This window comes from Sebastes umbrosus, chromosome 3 (assembly GCF_015220745.1).
Source record: "Sebastes umbrosus isolate fSebUmb1 chromosome 3, fSebUmb1.pri, whole genome shotgun sequence".
Classification (NCBI taxonomy): Eukaryota; Metazoa; Chordata; class Actinopteri; order Perciformes; family Sebastidae; genus Sebastes; species Sebastes umbrosus.
The window spans coordinates 3,600,959-3,613,220 of record NC_051271.1 but is presented as its reverse complement, the minus strand read 5'-3'; the positions used below and the strand labels follow the sequence as shown (position 1 = coordinate 3,613,220).

Below are 12,262 nucleotides of genomic sequence, written 5' to 3'. Positions count from 1 at the left end.
GCTGACTCACGCTAGCGTTTGTACGGCATAAGTGGTAATGACGGGGCTGCGCAGATCATCCCGACAGTAAACAAAGACTCTTTCCCCAGGTGTGTCATTATTTCCACAGATTCTATCTCTGTTTTTTCCCCACCTTCCCCGTCCTCCCTCTCTTCCTCTCGGATGCCTGCTGAACTGAGAATTGTTTGCTGCAAGGACTGCCGCTTCTGTTTGTGCCTGAAGTATTGAAGTCATTAGTTTTGCTTGTGTGTGTGTGTGTGTGTGTGTGTGTGTGAGTATAAAAGCCAGTTAGTGGGGTGACTCTCCAGTGGATCTGTGTGGGTATGAGCACCAACATACAGGCCTCACGGTGTCTATCTGTGTGGGAGAAAATGAAATGGCAACAGACCCAAGTGGGTTTACCTCTAATTCTGTTTGTTTACCCACGAGAACACACATCCCAGAGCGAGCCAGCTCTTTGCGAGGAGCGCACCTGCTTTTACTCGCCGCATCCTTTCATCTGTTTTTTGCTGCCGTCCTTCAATCCGCTGCATCCTCTCAAGTCGTCTGCGTTACATTTCACGCAGGTCAAGACACCAAAGACACCAAAACTTGAGCCCGATCACACAACACATAAGCCAGGGGGTTAGCTTAAAATAGGTCAACACCCAAAAAACAGCGGCCTCGCTGACACACTGCTATTGTCTGTGTGACTACCATTGTTATTACGGAAACAGGAAGCCATTAGAAAGGTTCCATTTTGGCTCTGGATAAGCCTTATGGTCTTTGCATTAGTCTGCGGTCCAGGCGGTTAATTGCTGAACACACAGGATCGGGCCTGATGGACCCGGATAATGGCGCCTTTGTGTCCAGTATTGTTGCAGTGTAATGCATAACAGGATACTTGAGTAGCGACCACACACACACACACACGCACACACACACACACACACACACACACACACACACACACACACACAGTCATGAAATCTACAACCCTGCATTCAATTCTTGCAGCGGTCGCTCAATTTAACTCTCCAGTCTGTCATGCGACAACGCAAATTTTTGCATTTTTGACGCCGGTAATGTGACACTGATGAACCGAGGAGGACAGAAAGTCAGGCGTCACACCTGAATGCAGCTCGCTGGGTTTAATTACAGGTCGATGCGGGCGCTCGAGGAGGGAGCGTGATCAGAGCGAGAGAAGAGACAGTGATTAGAGAGAGGAGCGTAGAGAGTGGAAATCTAAAAAGAAACAGCTAGAGGGAGAAAAAGGGGGCGAAGGGCATTCTTAAAGGGGAAGTGTGAGGAAAGAGGTGCAGCAGGAGGATGTGTGGATGTATAGATGAGAGGGAGAGTAGGAAGGAAGGAGAGAAAGAAATAGAAACAGAGAGAGATGTGGGGGAGGGAGCGCTGACTAAAGAAAGAGCCAGAAGCTGTGAGTGTGATCAAGACTGGAGGAGAGCTGGATGGGGATGGGGAGAGGGAGAGGGAGAGGGCGTACAACACAGACAGAGATGAAACATTTGGTTCGTTTACAGGCACACAAACAACTTCACTACTGTGGATTCACACATCAAACATAATATGGTTGATTAAGGAAACAACAGGGTTTGCAGGAACCTGATGTCCCCAAAAATAAACTGATGCTGGATGTGAGAGGCTGATACCGATGTGGATATTCAGGCTGGTCTCACACACTCTTCGTAGCTATACCTACAAAAAGTATCATTTGTGTATATCCCATTAACACTTACGTAACGTTACGTAAGAAAGTCCGCTAAGGGTGGTTGTTGTTTACAGGGTCGGCACCAGAGTGTTAGGGGTGGACGGGCAATCAACTTTGACAGGGGGGACATTTCACCTCATATAGGCCTTTATTAAGTGTATCTTTAACATTATCATGTTTCATGAAAGAAATAAGCTGACAGAGAGGTGTATACATACTGCCACTTATGCGCAAAGGCTCGCACGGACGCATACACGTCCTGCTGTTATGTCCACAAAAACAGGTTATAAACTAACACCGTGTCCTAAGTGGATGCGAGCGTCCGACTATCGCGCCGCATCGCGCATCTGACGCTCTCTGTCCACACTGAATCCGTTAAATCTGCACTTCTGTTACATCATGTAAACAAACCAGGAACATATCAGCTGTGAGCTCCAGATCAGACTGGAGCTGAAGACGTAACCACCTCAAAGACGGGTTAGTAGTACTTGTTATCTTCCTACATTCGTACTTTTTTTTTTTTATCAGAAAACACACGTTTTATTTGTGATATTTACTGGAAATAACATACGATATAGCCAAGAGCAAGTAGGTTGTTATCTAGTGATCTTCTCCAGCCAACTGCCACCTTATTATGGTTTCTGTTTTGAAATGAGGAGGTATTGTGGACTACAGATAACTCCTCAGACACGCCCTGCGTCTTGCTCATGCCAGGGTCAAAATGTGCACACACGCCCGTGCCGAGATACAATTAACAGGGAGTTAAACAACACATTAATCTAACAGTCTGACTGATTTCTTCATAACTATAATTTAAGTTTTTCCAACCACAAGTCATTTTGTTGCCTAAACCTAACCAATCGTTTCATAACGTTAACCACATAGCATTGTGCGTTTGCAAGCGTGATACGAGGCTGATATGAAACGTATTTTTGGTTCAAGGATATCATTCAGTATATCCCGTAGTTTGGCGAAACGTACAATGCCAACATTATTTTCTGGTTGACTGGGTTGAATTTGGGGGTTTTGGACTACTGGTTGGCCAAAAAACAGATTTTTTTAGGGATACATTTTAACACTTTTAGACCAAACAAAAAGAAATCAAGTCAATAATCATCAGATAAAATAGGTGATGAAGTTAATCATTAGTTCCAGCTCTACGTATTACTGATTCATCTTATTTATCTTTTTCCAACCAATTTGTCAATAAATTAAACTCTAATCAAATTCTATTCTGCAATTCTTATAATCTTTATTGGTTGTAAAATAAACTGATACCAATATATCTATATCATCTGTTTGAAAATGTATTAATGTGTTCAAAACTGCAAGCCAACAGGAAGTAGGGATATATAACAGAAGGGAAGGATGTTAAAGACACAAGCTCAGTTACTGTACGGCGTGTTAAAGCTGTTTTGCTGCTTTTTTCTTTGACATAGCTTCAAGCGATTTCATATTTCAGGGGAGGACATCACTAAGCTGTATAGGTGCCAAGAGGAATTTGAGTAATCCATCGGGGTTAATCGAGTTGTGCTTCTGCGATTACAACCTTAATGCGAGTAAGATAACTCTAAGGGCGTTTTATCTGACAGCTGCAATATTACCCTGCTGGCTCTAATCAAATTATTAAGAGTTCATGTAAACACAGAGAGTGACGGAGCAAATAGAAGGAGGGTGGAGGAGGCAGAGTTAGAAAAGTGAAGGCAGAAAACAGACGCCCACAAAGCGAGATGGCAGAAAGAGTCAGGTGATTCCTGCCAGCTGTGTGATCTTGAAGAAGCAGAGAGAGTAAAAACGGCTATCAGCTCTGCTCTTCCTGCTCCGCTGTCATCTGCTCTTCACTTGCTGAAAAGACGGCCGGTGAAAAGCCTGAAAGCACTTGGCACACAGCGGGTCCTCCCAAGCCCTCCGACGGGCTCTCCAGACAACAAGTTCACTAGATCTGTGCTTCCACACACGGATAGTATGTGACACATAATCTGCAACACTTCCCTGTAAATAAACGGTTGTGTTTGCAACTTTCTAAACTCTTAGTAAGAATGCAGGGATTCACAATTTAGTTTGGAATAAACAGAGGCAGCGTAAGCACCTCAACCTCCATCAACAGAAAAGCCCTAATCCTTGGCCCTGTTCAGACCTGGCATTAGCATGCATCCTGAGTGATTCCAACACAAGTGGACAGCTTTAAGTGTGTCTGTTCACACCTGGCATTAGAATGCATCTCCACATGCGTCTCCAGTGACCACTTGTGATCTGATCTCACTTCCCCGCTCTCTATGAAAATAAACACGTAGTAAACACACGGCTAATACAGCAGCCGTTGTCACGCAATATTACAGAAATGTCAGTAGTAATATCCCACATATTCGTGAATTCGGGTACATTTTATTAACATCAAAATATAAGGTTATTGTACTGCGCGCTATGCAGGCACCGCTGCATTCGCCAGGCAACAGCCGGGTACAGAGCTTCAGAGAGCCGGGGATGGGTGTCAGCTCCGCGCAAAGCAGCGGAACAAAAACACGACACGTCTCCGACAGTATGATAATAATGCACTTCCTGTTCCCAGTCTGATAGTCTGTATACTATGTAGCCTATAGATAGGATATATTTTAATAAAATACAGATGTACCGACAGAATACAGCAGAGTACAGAGGCCGTTTCCATGCTGCGAGGCAGACAAGCGTTTAGCTTTTAATTCCAGGGGTCAGCAACCTTTACCATCAAAAGAGCCATTTTAGGCAAAGACAAAAAAATGCATCTGTCTGGAGCCGCAAAATATTTGAGCATTGTGATGAAGGTAACACAGTTTATAGTCTAAGTATATAGTATATAAGTCTAATGCAGTGAGGGCCAAAGAGACAATGTACTACGGAGTATTAGTACGGCCACATTGAGGGAAAAACATCTGAGATTTACAGAATAAAGTTATAACTTTACGAGAAAAAAAAGAAAATAACACGTAAAATTACTACTTCATAATATCATGACTTTATTCTTGAAATCTCAGATTTATTATTTTTCCTCAATGTGGCCCTAATACTCCGTCGTACCGTCGTACCATAGACCTACAACAATGACAAATAAAAATAAAAATGTAAACAGGAAAACAGTTATTCATTTCCATTTTTAAAAATCCAAAGGGAGCCACTGGAGAGGAGCTAAAGAGCCACAGGTTGCAGACCCCTGCTCTGTTCACAGCTGGATCCCAGCTGGACGTCAGATGAGTAGGCGGTCCTTAACGTGGTCCAGGACGCATTTGCGTACACACTGCTAAAAGAATGTGGCCATATGTGGCCCAGACCACCTCTGAATATGGTCTGAGTGATCTGATCTCAGTGCGTCCTCAAAGCGTCCTAAGTGCGTTCACACCGGTACTTATAAAGCTGTCCACTTGTGATCGGATCATTGAGGACGCGTGTTACCAGGTCTGAACAGGGCCTTACAGAGCTCAGCACCAAAGGAGGGAAATGTTGAATGAAAATGTCACAGACAAAATTACAAAATTAGCTGAAAGCTTAAAGCCCCATTTTGGAAATCATGTCATAACAAATCCCCTTCTGGGTACACAAGTATAACATATATAAAACTGGAACGTCTCATGAACGCAAAACAACTCATGCAGAAGAATCTCTCTTTTATAGTTACCAGTAATCCTGACGACATCAAAAGCCAAACTATTTTCAAAATGAGCCGATAGAGACTATTTCACTAACTATATCACCGTATTTTACTTGCCTGCATTCCTTAAGGATCATTAAGTAACAGGTGGCAGAGTCTACGCAGCAGATAAACACACCGAGGCACATTTAACAGTTTCAGCTCTACATAAGAGGAAGTGTGTGAAACATGCAGCTGCGTGTGAACCCAGGAGTTTTTTGACGGAAGTGATCAGTAATGTGTCGCAAGACTTGGCTGGCAGGGGTTTGTTTATATGCCAATGTGAACATACTGCATAGACAAGATTAAGATTTAAAGAACAAAGGAGGTGAAAGGTGAAAGCTGCAGCGCTTTAACAACAGATAAAGCTTCTCTATTATTATTGCCACGGATGAGAAAGTAAAGGAATGAAACTTAGCAAGAAACAACGACGAGTCAAGAAACCGGAGCGACTTAACATGGTGACAAGATGTGTTATCAATTAGTTATTAGTTAGTTATTCAAGATAGTGGACCTGCAGTTTGTAGCGGGACAGAGAAATAAGACATCTCCGCTGCACTGCACGCTCCAAAACTTCCGATAAACATTCAGTGATAAAACCGCTGGTGGAGCCGATTAAAGGCTGGAGGTCTGAACATATTTAAGTGTTTGGTTTTTAATGGAGCATTATGTTGGCATTCAGGAACCGAGTCCTATTAAACAGCCTTACAGCTCTTGATTGTTGATCACGCACGGCGATTATCAGAGTGGACTAACCAAAACAGATCGATCAGTGTGGAAGCAGTTTAGGAAATATTTGGCTTTCCGGAAGCGGATGAAAGAAGAGTGATGAAATGTTCATTATGTTTTTTGTTCCCTTACCCTAACCCCATGTCAACGTTGATTTATTTATCACGTAACTGACGTACTTAAGTTATAACCCCGATCTTTTCCTAAACCTAACTAGTTAGTTTTATTGCCTAAACTTAAGGAAGTTGTTTCCTGTGAAGATGGACGTTTATTTTGAAAAGATTGTATGCACGAAATGAGCGGAAATTGTCACGTGTTGCTGGACATTTGTAAGAAAACAAACAGAAAAGGAGGACTTACTTTTTCCCAAGATATCATACGAACCGTTGTATGACAAATGACGTACGCCACTATACTATAGAGGTCACCGCCTAACAATCAATGTAAATATTGTTTTGCTTATAATAAGCTGCTTGTTTTGGAAATGAAGTTTGTCCTTTCAGCAACATTTGCTTATGATTTTCCAACTCATTGTCCTGTTTGGCTCTGCCATGCACCTGCAACCCAGTTACAGATTTCACTGACACCTTTTTAGTTCCTGTGTGCAGCTTTGAAAAAACTCACATAAAAGTATTTACCAAAGAATCCTCTTCAAATGGTTGACACATGCTGTTAATTAGCATTCATCTAGACTTAACTCTCCGTGTGAAACTGCCTTTGTAATTGTGACTTAATTGCTCCAGTCCAATTTTCTTGTGGCGTTCCCATTAAGTTGTCGACTCGCGTAAGAGTTACTGAAATATGAGTGATCAAGCTCATATTTCAGTTTAAAATATGAGTGATCAAACTCAGCTGTAAGCCTGCATTCATGCCATACAGGCTGGAATTGGCCAGCTGACTACAAGATCCATTTGTTGACTCATGGCACAACCGCCTAGCTCACCTCACACAACCCTGAAAAGCACATTCAGACCTGCACTGCTGACACGCACACTACTACCACATGCACACACCCTCACAAAAACATCCTGTGTTTCCTGACCCCTCATGCTGCCCACAGCTCCGTTCGTGTCTCAGGGAGAGTTTTCGAGACCGTGTGACAGATTGATCAGCAGTTGCTGTTTTGCACGTGCGACAGCGACGGTGTGCGGTCGGGTCTGGCAGATTTCTGGGGGGCCACGGCGTTGTCCAGACTTGTAACGACTCCTGTGCCAACTGCTATCGCGAGGCCTGTCTCTGCACTCCGCAGCTCACTTAGCTGTTACAGGCACAGTTCAGGAGGCGCCGTGCACGCTGGGAATTCAGAGCTGTTGGCTCTGACTTTGTGTGTATTCGTCGAGTCATGCACTCATGCTGCTCAAGCAAATACATGTCCCTTCAAAGAAACCATGACTCTCTTTGTGTTATCAGCATAACACTGCGCGCCTTCACACCACACCCTCTCCCACGTTCAGACTTGACATTTAGGAAGTTAATTTTAGCAAGAGAACAGAAAAGAACAAGGAAGCAAATGAAAGCAACTCTGTACATAATGTTATGCGGCTACAGAATATAAAAATGACAGGAAATATACCTTCTTAAAACCGAGCTTCTCTCCCTTTCCCACAAACCATGAGTCCCCTGTGGCTTAAAATCCTCCTTCAGCCTCTCTGCGACCCGTCTGAGAATAAAAAAGGATGTGTCGTTTCAAAGACATCTGCATGGGAGCTGGCGGTGTTACTTCCAACGGCAACGCGACACACCACGGGGCGTCTGCTCTTCAATTTGGAGAATCAACGGTGGATCTAAAATCATTTGGCAGGTTTCTGGATATGCACTGACCAACTTCCTGAATGTTTTTAATCAGACTCTGTTCCGTGCAGAAGTGAACTTTATGATGTCAAGATATGAAGGTGGAGGAAATGCTAATAAATCTCCAAGTGAAGCTGTGTTTGACAGCAACACTGCTCACATTCGTGCGCCTATTTTCTAAGCTGGTTCCAGGAAATAACACATAAAAAAGGAGTGGAGAAGAGTTCGGCCGTGTCGATTTGCCCTGTACAACATGAGGAAGATCAGACCCTACCTGTCAGAGTATGCAACCCGACTCCTGGTACAGGCTCTTGTAATATCAGACATTGACTACTGCACCTCCCTATACTGGCAGGCATCCCTGCATGCACGTTCAAACCTCTGCAGATGATCCAGAATGCAGCAGCGCAACTGGTCTTCAACTAAACCAAAACAGCACACGTCACTCCGCTGTTGTTTGCTCACAAAACAGCAACAGTAACGGCCTCTCCCTACCTGAACTCCCTCATCCAGGTCTACACTCCCTCCCGCCCACTATGCTCAGCCAATGAAAGGCGCCTGGTGCTCCCATCACAGCAGGGCCCTAGCTAGACTCGTCTCCTCTGTAGGCCCCCGCTGGTGGAATGAGTTACCGAACTCCATTCGCTCCGCAGAGTCCCTTTCCACCTTTAAGAAAAAGCTAAAGACCCAGCTCTTTCACCAACACCTCCGCACATAATGACACTGATGATGTTGATGATGATGATATTGAGGATCTTGTTGATGTTGATTAGGATATTCATGATGATGATGATGATGATGTTGATGGCGTTGTTGATAGGCTTGTCGCGGTAGTCGGTGTTAACAGTGTTACACGGTGGTTGGGCACACACTGATTACATTACGTACCCATCGTAGTTTTTTTTACAGAAATAAAATTAGTCATTTTGGCATATCAGCTATCAATAGATAGTCGGACGACGGACGCTACAAACTGAAAGTGAATGCATCAGCTCTATACGGAGACTCAGTTCAGAGTAGCAGGAGTCAGATTTCACACACACGGGACGAGAGAGAGTTGACAGACCGAGAGATGGCGGAGGATTTGTCGTCAAAGCGAAAAGCAAAAGCGCCTCTTTGGCAATATTTCAGATTTAAACCCAATGCTATAAGGGAACCATAACGTTAATGAAGTAATCGCCACGAGGAGGACGGAGCGGTCACAGCCGGTGTGTACGGAGCAGCGACGCCAGGTAACATTAGACCCCCTGGAGAGGCCAGACACACCGCCACCCGACGGTAAAGATCAAAGTAAGCGCGCTACACATATTGACCGTCATATTTTCTTGTAAAATGTCCGGTGTAATCGGTAACACCGCCGTTGTCATAAGTTTATTAACTGGTGGGAAAATGTCCTCACTGTCACATCCCTAGCTGTTGATGTTGTTAATGATGATGACAAAAAAAGAATCTGCTTCCACCCTGTGCACTGCTTGTGGGCACCTGGGTCCGACCGGACTTGAAGCTGTTGTTGGCACTTACTCACGTCGTTCCCTCCTATCTAGATCCCTGCTTGTGTTGTACAAACTCTCAGATGTACGTTTCTTTGGACAAAAGTGTCTGCTAAATTAAATTGTAGAATTGTAGAGGCAAAGATCTTCCAACAGCACAGCGCCGGTACAATTCAAGTGCCACTTAGGATGACGCCTCAGATCTGTTTCCTGCAGTGTTGCCATAGAAGCCCTCACATCACTTTCCTATTTTAGCAGATTTGGGTTTCACAGCGTTCACCTGGTGGAGGACAGGCCGTCCCCGAGGTAGAGCCGTGCAGGTCTCGCTGAGTATTTTACAGTTAGTGCAGGATGGGGCTACTGTGGGTGAAGGGCTAGTTAATTGCAAAACTGCTCTGAAAAAAAGAGAAGGCTGCTGTCCTTGACCTCGGTGCTGTTATATAATAACCCACAAGGCTGCAAAGAGACGGGGTGTGACAGGGGAGGCAGATAATTACTGCAACTGCACGATTTCAGACTAAATTATCAGCTGAACATACTGTCAATGCATTCATTTTCTTTTAAGCAAAAAGTACATTTTGTGCAACATCTTATAGCAATACTGTTACTGAAAAAAAAGGAGAGAATGTGGAAAGATATGGAAATAAAAGTGTAAAACACAGCGTAGTGCAGGCTGAGTGCTACACATCTCCAGACCAGAGGATCTCTATTATTCTCTTGGCCGACTGAGAGGTCACGGCGGCTGCGCTCTGTCGCGTCAGAGCTCCTTCAGTCTGAGATAGCGGCATTACAGCAATAAGACTGCTGAAGGAGAGCGGGAGAGACAGACTGACTGATACACTTTTAAAGGTTTTCAGCTGCCAGCTCAGAGACTGCAGTCTGGAAATGCTTCAATTAAAGAGTGTCAGGGAGACTTCCTCTACTACTGACCCTCTCCGCCATTCCTCATGTCAAAGGCCTGGTTCACCCACAAAAAAAAGCTTTTTCTCTCTTGCTGCTACTGGCATCGAAATACTGTAGTTTGGTTTGATTTGACCGTGAGACATCAGTCTCTGAGATGTCTGCTGTCACGTGGAAATTTTAATTTAAAGCAGCATTAATTGTTTGTTTTTTTACCAGCAAACACGTAGCAACATTAGCATTTATTTTGAGTTGTATTTCTGGCCAACTGCTGAATCTAAGTCCAATAGTCACACGTCTTTTAGCTCTGTTTTTGGTCTCAACCGACTCTTGAGGGATATATATATATATATATACCTTTTTAGCTCCTAAATGTTCCAATACGTTCACCAGATATAGTCGCTAACTTTGTCTGTGTGCCGTTTGGTGCCAGGCAGGCAGCGTACGGCGGGTTTATCATAGCTTTTGCTGCTGGAAACAAGGTTGATGAGAAGCAGTAAAGTGAAACTAAACAATAAGGTTGTAGGCCATAAAACCAAAACAACAAGCTGAAAGATGCTAAAACGCCAGCTATTTTGATAATCGGTTAATCAGTTTGAGTAATTAAAAAAAAAAAATTCTCTGATTCCAGCTTCTTAAATGTGAATATTTGCTGGTTTTCTTACTCCTCTATGACAGTTAACTGAATATCTTTGAGTTGTGGACAAAACAAGACATTAGATTAATCGAAAAAATCATCGTCAAATTAATCAACAATGAAAATAATAGTTAGTTGCAGCCCTATAAGAGTTACAACTCTGGGTTGCCACTACGAGTGACCCCTTTCACATCACACACAGTCTTTTGATCCATTGTTAATTAAAAAAAATATATATATATATACATTGGTGCAGATTTCAAAAACTCGAAAGCAACATGCCTTCGCAGAAGCAAAATCCAGGTAACTATAAAAAAAATACAAATAAAATGAAAATGAAAATAAATAAAAGATAAAAAATATATAATAATAATAGTATTTGAATGGAGGCAGATATCTCAAACAAATATCTCAAAACATGTGCAAATAAAACCAAAACTAAATGGTAGATACCACCAGAGGTAAGGAGAAAATATGTTTTTTGTAATATGGGTGAACAGACCTTATAATAGTCAAAATAGTGTACAATATAGATGTGTGAATCATTCATGTGTTCATGTTGGATGACTTGTCAGTAGCTGCTCAAGCACAACAACAAACATTCAATCACAGTAGCTCATGTTTCCTCACCAGCGGTGTCCAACACATTGACCGTTTGGCAGCTAACCGGCTTTAGCATCTCAAGTGCCCTTATCTCTGCAGACCCTTCTTCCCTTTCGACAGCACAGGCCTCACCTACACTCGCAGCGCTAACTGGAAAGGTCAGGAATGTGGAGGAAAGAGAGAAAAAAAAAAAGGGGGAGAAAGAAGAAAAAAAGAAAAGGAAAATGTCAGGCCCCCGGAGCTACTTGTCAGCGGGGCGTATGTCAGAGAGTGGAGGCGGCCTGCTAGCATGTCCGATCCCTCTGAGAGTTGGGTAAATAACCCTGGGCTGTTTGCAGCGCTCCCTCTCCTGCTATAGCGCTCATACTAATCTGCACACGGACTCGCACGCGCACACAAATAAAACCCATCGACACTATTTTCAATCTTCCCCTCGCTGACACCTCGTTGTCATTCTTCTTCTCCATCTTCCTTTAATAACAGAAAGGTTTTTTTTAAATCTTAAATCTCCCGCAGCTTCAGATTGCACTCCGAGCTCCTACTTTCTGCTCAGCCACACGCTCAGAGCTCCTTGGCAAAGCATTACAGCACATCGACATGACGCATTATTCATTATTCTAATGAGAAATCACCAGAGGCGACTACATGGCATCAAACTACAAATGGCTTCAGGCAGTAAAGCACAATAATAGGTGTACAATACATTTTGATTACCACTGCAGCATGTTGTTTGTATCAGAGAC

At 43.4% G+C, this 12,262-nt stretch overlaps 1 protein-coding gene across 5 annotated transcripts in view; it reads right to left on the bottom strand.

Moving 5' to 3' along the window:
- mgat3b (beta-1,4-mannosyl-glycoprotein 4-beta-N-acetylglucosaminyltransferase b) overlaps window positions 1-12,262 on the bottom strand; it is a 79,956-nt gene that overhangs the window by 26,717 nt on the left and 40,977 nt on the right. Inside the window, exon 1 of one of the 5 annotated variants that reach the window (XM_037763656.1) lies at window positions 7,672-7,987. The exons of the other annotated variants lie outside the window; for them this stretch is intronic. The gene's annotated coding sequence lies outside the window, so the exon portion shown is untranslated. Of the gene's footprint in view, window positions 1-7,671; window positions 7,988-12,262 lie in introns of those variants that run through there. 5 annotated transcript variants of the gene reach the window in all.